Source organism: Myotis yumanensis, unplaced genomic scaffold (assembly GCF_028538775.1).
Source record: "Myotis yumanensis isolate MYYU_CA2020_CCGP unplaced genomic scaffold, mMyoYum1.0.hap1 SCAF_2, whole genome shotgun sequence".
NCBI lineage: Eukaryota > Metazoa > Chordata > Mammalia > Chiroptera > Vespertilionidae > Myotis > Myotis yumanensis.
In genome coordinates this window covers 5543149-5550882 of record NW_027223753.1, presented here as the reverse complement: position 1 = coordinate 5550882, position 7734 = coordinate 5543149, and positions in this window count along the sequence as shown.

Sequence of the window (7734 nt, the reverse complement as noted above, 5' to 3'; positions counted from 1 at the left end):
CCCTCAGACTAAGTTATGACCTCTAACCTAGACTTGGTCAGTAACTGAAGTGCTCTTTAGATTCTCCATTTGTTGCTTTTTTCATCTTATTTTCCAGTTGGTTTAGAACTTGGACAGAGAAAGCCTTGGATCTCTTCAAAAATCTCTAAGCGTCACCTTTTCAGAACAGCCTTTGATATCACTTCTAATATACATTGTGGAGAGCGGCTACAGCGTTTGGACAGGCTTGAGCCTGGGCCTAATGAGAGGGCACGATCCTCTCGTGGCAAAGCAAGTCCCAGCACAATTATAGCCAAAGGTGATAGTTGTGAGCTTGACCTTATGGTCCGAACCTGTGGTCCCACGTGGCTGAGTGATATGGGCTGCGGGAGGTGCAGCAAGTAAACAAAGCTTGATCCGGTGCATGTAACTGAGTAGATTTGAAACCCAGGAGAACGTTGTAAACATCTTGACCATGCCCTTACTTTGCATCGTGGAATCTGGCTATAAAATAAAGATTCGGCTTACAGGCCGTGGCACTGTCTCTCCATCAGAGAGGGCAGCGTCACACCCAGACCCAGCTTTCTTCTCTTGTCTGTCTTTTCTTTTTTAATATTTTTACGAATTTCAGAGAGGAAGGAAGAGGGAGAAAGAGGCAGAAACATCAGTGATGAGAGAGACTCGCCCCCAACCTGGGCACGTGCCCTTGACCGGAATCGAACCTGAGACTTTTAGTCCGCAGGTCAACGCTCTATCCACTGAGCCAAACTGGCTAGGGCTTGTCTTGTCTTTTCTTAATCCTTCACTGCCCCCCTCAGGCTCACTGAACCTGGCTGTGCTGGCGCGGCACCATACAGTTAGTCTGCATCACATCTCTGCTCACTACTTTCATAATGATCATAACCCACAATGGTCTCTTTTTGGTTCGTTTGTTGACTGCCTTTTTTAAAAAAACAAAACGTATTGATTGGTTTTAGAGAGAAATGAGGGGAGAGAGGGAGAGAGAAACATTGATTTGCTGTTCTCCGTGTGTAGGCATTCATTGGTTGGTTCTTGGATGTGACCCGACAGGGGATGGTACCTGCAGCCTGGTATATCGGGACGATGCTCTAACCCAGTGGTCGGCAAACTGCGGCTCTGCAAACCGCGGCTCGCGAGCCACATGCGGCTCTTTGGCCCCTTGAGTGTGGCTCTTCCATACCGACTTCTGCGCATGGGCCATGAAGTTTCAGTCACACTGTACGTGCGTGCCTGTACGTGGTATTTTGTGGCCCCACCCCATAACAAAGAAACAGAATTTCCAGAGGATGAGGCCCATAAATCAGGATTTTAAAAAGATTCCCAGGTGACTCTAATGTGCAGCCAAGGTTGAGAACCACTGCTTTAGTGGAACATGACAGGCTATTTTCAAACCCTGGAATTACTATACCTTGCCATTTAATGGGCACAGAACTATGAACTCTGACTAGATTTCCGGAGCATGAAGCCTGTTTAAATTCCAGATGAACAGGATGTGGAGAAATCATACTTACTTCCTATCCTTAAAATCTTATTGTTCTAAATCTTGGCTTGAAAATGAAGGTCACAGAAATAAGTAATAATGATTTTAGCATCTGTGCTGGTAGGTATGGCTTTTGGCCAGCCTGGGCAAGGGCCATCTAGTAGGGCTAGGGTTGAATTTTGGTTGAAGTGCCATAAATTGGACTTGCCCATGGGATAAGGAGTGATTTTCTCCTTTTTATTTTATTTTATTAATTGATTTTAGAGAAGACAGGAGAGGGATAGAGAGATAGAAACATCTATGATGAGAGAGAATCATTGATCCGCTGCCTCCTACATGCCCCACACTGGGGCTCGAGCCCGCAACCTGGGCATGTACCTGGACTGGGAATCGAACCGTGACCTCCTGGTTCATAGGTCAATGCTCAACCACTGAGCCACACGGGCTAGGCAATTTTTCTCATTTACAATTCTAAAATCTTTCTTCTAGACAAGGATAAAATTATCTCCGAAAGGAAAAAGGGGAGAAATGTGGCTAAATTTGAGCCTTTTCTTTCCTTCCATTTGATACTGGCAAAGTGAACCATAAAATCATAGCCAAGACCAGGTCCTACCCTTGGATACAAACACTGCTCCTCCTAGTCGGTAATGGATGGGACTTGAGGAGGGGCACTTGTAGGAGAACCAGTCTCTCTCACTTGATGGAGCCTGATACGTGTCCAGCAAAGAACGGTGTGGACACTGAAGTGGACCTCATACCATCCACGCCTCCCCTCCCCAATGCAAGGAAGCAGTGCCCTCAGGGAGCGTGGCCCAGTCCCAGGGGGCAATTCCTGGATTGGTTTAAGGCTTAGACAATCACAGAAATCTTACCTCCTTTGCCAGTGGTTGATTTTAGGGACAAACAGGTTTAAATGACTCTGAATCAGCCAACGAGATATGAGAAGTTTGATGGGGCTGCAGAGAGAGGCTTGTTTTTAAATCTTTATTTATTTATTTATATATATATATATATAATTTTATTGATTTCAGAGAGGAAAGGAGAGGGAAAGAGAAACATCAATGAATAGAGAGAATCACTGATTGGCTGCCTCCTTCATGCCCCCTACTGGGGATCGAGCCTGAAACTCGGGCATGTGCCCTGACGGGGAATGGAACCATGACCTCCTGGTTCATAGGTTGACGCTTAACCACTGAACCACACTAGCTGGGAGAGGCTTGATTGTAACAGCTGTGGAGAGCCAGCCTTTCTCCACTTCTGAACATGAACAAGGAAGACTTGCTCCTGGTGACCATCCTACGACTAAGGGGCACCTGATTCAGGACACGTAACCAGCAGACCAGAGGGACGAAAAGAACCGGGGTCCCTGCTGACACGGTTGATTCACTGCACCCGAGAACCCTGAGTCCTGCCTGCCCTCTGTCCCCGCTGCTGGTAAAGGTCCCTATTGTTGAAAGCACTGGGAGTGAGCTTCCTGCTACTCCCGGTGGAAAACATCCTGACAGAGACAGTAAAACCAGGGCACTCCTGTCCCCTTATTTGCCTTTTCCAACTGGTCTGAGGGCACAAGACAAGCTAATTGTGGTTCGGTTCTGAGCATGTTTATTTGCTGAGGGCACTTAACAAGTGTCAAATAAAACCCTTATACCTCATGAGTACTCTTCTTGCAACAAGAACAGTGAGGCTTGCCGAAACCGGTTTGGCTCAGTGGATAGAGCGTCGGCCTGTGGACTGAAGGGTCCCAGGTTCGATTCCGGTCAAGGGCATTTACCTGGGTTGCGGGCACATCCCCAGTGGGTGATGTGCAGGAGGCAGCTGATCGATGTTTCTCTCTCATCGATGTTTCTAACTCTCTATCTCTCTCCCTTCCTCTCTGTAAAAAAAAAATCAATAAAAAATATATTAAAAAAAAAAAAAAAAAAGAACAGTGGGGCTGGAAACTCGGGTCTGTCTGGTGACACGGTACTTTTAGCTGCACTGTCATTTAGCCCAGCCGTGGGCAAACTACGACCCTCGGGCCGGATCCAGCCCATTTGAAATGAATAAAACTAAAAAAAAAAAAAAAAGACCGTACCCTTTTATGTAATGACTAGAGGCCCAGTGCACAAAAATTTGTGCACTCGGGGTGGCGGGGAGAGGGGGCCCTCAGCCTGGCCTGTGCCCTCTCACAGTCTGGGACCCCTCGGGAGATAACGACCTGCTGGCTTAGGCCTGCTCCCGGGTGGCAGAGGGCAGGCCCAATCCCTAGGTGCAGCCCCTGGTCGGGCTCAGAGCAGGGCTGATTGGGGAGTTGGGGCGCCGCCCCCTGTCATGCACAGAGCAGGGAGGATTGGGAGGTTGCGATGCCACCCTCAGTCACGCTCAGGGTATGGCTGATTGGGGGGTTGGGGCACCGCCCCCTGTCACACTCAAGGCAGGGTCGATGGGGAGGTTGCGGCGACACCCCCTGTCATGCACAGAGCAGGGACCATCAGGGGGGTTGGGGCTCCGTACCCTGTCACGCACAGAGCAGGGCCCATCAGGGGGTTGGGGAGCTCCCCCCTGTCATGCACAGAGTAGGGCTGATAGGGGAGTTAGGGCACCGCCCTCTATCACCCACAGAGCAGGGCCTATCAGGGGGTTGGGGTGCTGCCACTGTCACACTCAGGGCAGGGCCAATGGGGAGGTTATGGCTCTTCCCCTCACACACAGAGCAGGGCCCGTGGGGGAGGGAGGGTTGGGGCACCACACCCTGTCACACACAGAGCCACAGGGTGATCAGGGGGTTTGGGCGCTGCCCCCGTCACGCTGATCCGGTGCCAGGAGACCTCAAGGCTCTGCTGATCCTGGTGCTGGGAGGCATATTACCCTTTTACTATATAGGATAGAGGCCTGGGGGCCGGCTGGTTTGCCCTGAAGGGTGTCCTGGATCAGGGTGGGGGTCCCCACTGGGGTGCCTGGCCAGCCTGGATGAGGGGATGATGGCTGTTTGCAGCTGGTCACACACCCTTCAGGGTGGGGGTCCCCACTGGGGTGCCTGGCCAGTCTGGGTGAGGGGCTGAGGGCTGCTTTCAGGCTGGCGGTTGTTGATTGAAGCTCCCAAAGGCTCCTTTTTTTAAATTTTATTCTGGGCCAGCTTTAGCTCTGGCTCTAGCTCTGAGAGCAGGTATTTGGTTTGTTTCGGTTCTATAATCAAAACAATGTATAACTCCAGCTCTGAGATCCTGGCCTATATTTGTTACAAAGTTTCAAACTGCCAGCTCAGAGGCCGGCAAGTCAGGTGGGGAACGTTGGAGTCTGCAGTCACTGCAGCAAGCAAGCCTCATGTTCTCTTCCAGCTGCCTGGCTGCCGGCCGCCATCTTGGCTGACAGTTAATTTGCATAAGGATATGCTGATTAGCCAATGGGAAGGGTAGCGGTCGTACGCCAATTACCATGTTTCTCTTTTATTAGTGTAGATGTTTACTTTGAATTTATATTAGTTCACACAAACACTCCATCCATGCTTTTGTTCCGGCCCTCCGGTCCAGTTTAAGAACCCATTGTGGCCCTCGAGTCAAAAAGTTTGCCCACCCCTGATTTAGCCCATTAGTTCTTGGACCCCAAGAATCTGCCTTGAAGAAGGTAAGTTAGGGCTGCGCTTCCATGAATTTGGACAAAGACCATGGGCCCCTCAGCCCTGCTCTTCTGTATTGCGCGGCAGAGAGAAAAACCTGAGGGCCTTCCTCATACTCCACTGACTCCCCATGAAGCTGTTTTTCCTGAGGTCCAGAGGCAGATGGAATAGGGCCGAATGATTCTTTAAAAACACCTCCTTTTTCTCCTGGCACTTGCGCACGCGCACACACAGAAATTTTCTAACTATGCACACTGACACATGTTAACTAGACTTACTTCGGTGACCACTATGCAATATACAAGTAACAATCATTAGGTTGTCCACCTGAAACTAATATGTTATGGGCCAATTATACCTTAAAAAATCAAGATAAACTCTGAAAACAAGACACCCTCCTCCCTTCCTTGACCGTCCTGGGCTTTCCAGTTCCCCCTGCTGGTCTGTAGTGCAATTGTTTTCACATATAAATGAGACTTGGGCGTGCCTCACATGGATGTAATTTAGATGAAATTATGCACCTGAGATTCACTTTCAAAGATCCCAGAAAAATGAGGGTGTGGATGCAGCAAGATTGGCAGAGCGTTACGATGGAAGCTGGTGAGGGCTCCAGAGGGGTTCCTTCTACTATTACCACTAGTTTCGCTCATGCTCTAGTTTTTGCTTAATTTTTGAAAATGTCATTTTTTGCACGTCCCCCATCGGTCTGGACGCCTTGAGTCGCTCCCCCTGGAACGGCCTCTGGCCTGGTTTCCTGTCCTGCAGGGCCCGGGGGTGCTCGTTTCTAGGAAACTGTCAAGACTGGTCCTGGGGAGTCCCTTGCTGATGCTAAAACTGGGCGTTTTTCCTCCCCACCTGGCTGTGGGCAACTTGTGCTCCCTGGGCACTTAGCGCCATGACAGGGATCCGAGACGGACGTCCAGGTCCCACAGAAGGGAAGAAGCAGGTGGCAGCTCAGAGCGGTGAGAACCAGTGGAAGGGGCCGCAGAGGTCATTGTGTTATTCTAGAGAAAGGGACAGCACCAAGCGACTCCCTCTGCCAGCAGCTGGCCGACATGCCTGGCGCTGAGACCCACCCCCAGGCAGAGAAGTGCCTTCAGCTCGCAGGCACCATTCCTGCATGCTGGCCTCATGGGGCACCTTTCTTTCTTTCTTTTTCTTTCTTTCTTTCTTTTTCTTTCTTTCTTCCTTTCTTCCTTTCTTTCTTTCTTTCTTTCTTTCTTTCTTTCTTTCTTTCTTTCTTTTCTTTCTTTTCTTTCTTTCTCTTTCTTTCTCTTTCTTTCTTTCTTTCTTTCTTTCTTTCTTTCTTTCTTTCTTTCTTTCTTTCTTTCTTTCTTTCTTCATTCATCCACTCATTCTGTGTGTGAACTACAGTTTATACCACCTCCTCCCTCTGGGCTTTGGCTGTCCAGTTCCAAGGCATTGCTAACACTGGGCAAGTTCAACTGGGTCTGTCTGGGTGGACTGAACCCATCAGCCATCGCCATCAGACTATCATACTGTTGAACGTTTTATCTACTTGTACTCATCCACTTAGGGTGGATGAAATTGTCAAGATTTGGCTAAAACTTTCCTTGAAAAATGATACTTTATGTAAGGTGAGTGATCAAGAGCACAGGCTCGGAGACAAACTGCTCCTTCAGGCCTGTTTCCCATTGACCCCAGTCACCTAACTGCCGTTCCTGAAACCAGGCCCTCAGTAGCACACGCCCAGCACACAGCAAGGGCTCGGTAAGTGCCAACAGCACCCGTTCAGCGAGGTACAGCTTTCAGAGCTGGCCCTGTCCACGCATCCTCACGTTGGGGTGGGAGCCGCAAGGCATGTTTTAGAGCAAGAGGCCTTCAGGAGGATGGCAAAAGAATGGATGTCCCGTGGCACCCAGAAGTGTTAAAGGAGCCCATTTCACAACATGGTGACCTGTAGCTCCCAGAGAAGGGACTCGGAGGCTGGGGTGGAAGAGAGCAGCCCTGGCCTTGGGGGTGCTTTCTCCTACCCAGTGGTGAGGTCCTCAAACGGGAAAAACAAGCCGCCTCTGATGCCAGGAGATGAGCCTACACATCCCTTTGGTTCAGTCTCTGCACCTGATCACCAAGGAGAACCCTCCTCCTCCTCCTCCTCTTTTTTTTTTTCGTTTCCATAATGTGGCTTTATTATTTTGTTAGAAGCATCATTTACCCCCAAATAGTTAACAGTGCAAATGCACAAAATGCAGCTCCAGCCGAGCAGGCTCCTTTATGTTACCTACAACACCCCTCCTCTTCATCTCCTTGGCGAAGGAGACTGGCCTAGGCTTTTGACATTGAACCTTGATTGCGGGGCGATGCTAAGTTCTGGAGGTTGGAAATCTGAGATGACGGCGCCGGTGTGGTCGGTGAGGGCCCTCGGTGGGGGTTGCAGACTGCTGGTTATATCCTCCCATGGTGGAAGGGCCCCGCTCCTCTTCTCTAGAAGGTTTGCTGCTCCCGGTTGTCCACTCAACTGGTAAACAACAGAAAAAAAAAATATCTCCATGTGTGCAGTACGTTCAACTGAGTGAAGCTGATGAAGCGGCCTGGAAAGGACTTACCGCAAGTTTGTTTGCAGCGTGTACGTGATGCCACGCGAGGGGTAAAGGAGCACGACGCAACATCACCAGCATCGAACAAACAAAACACCAGC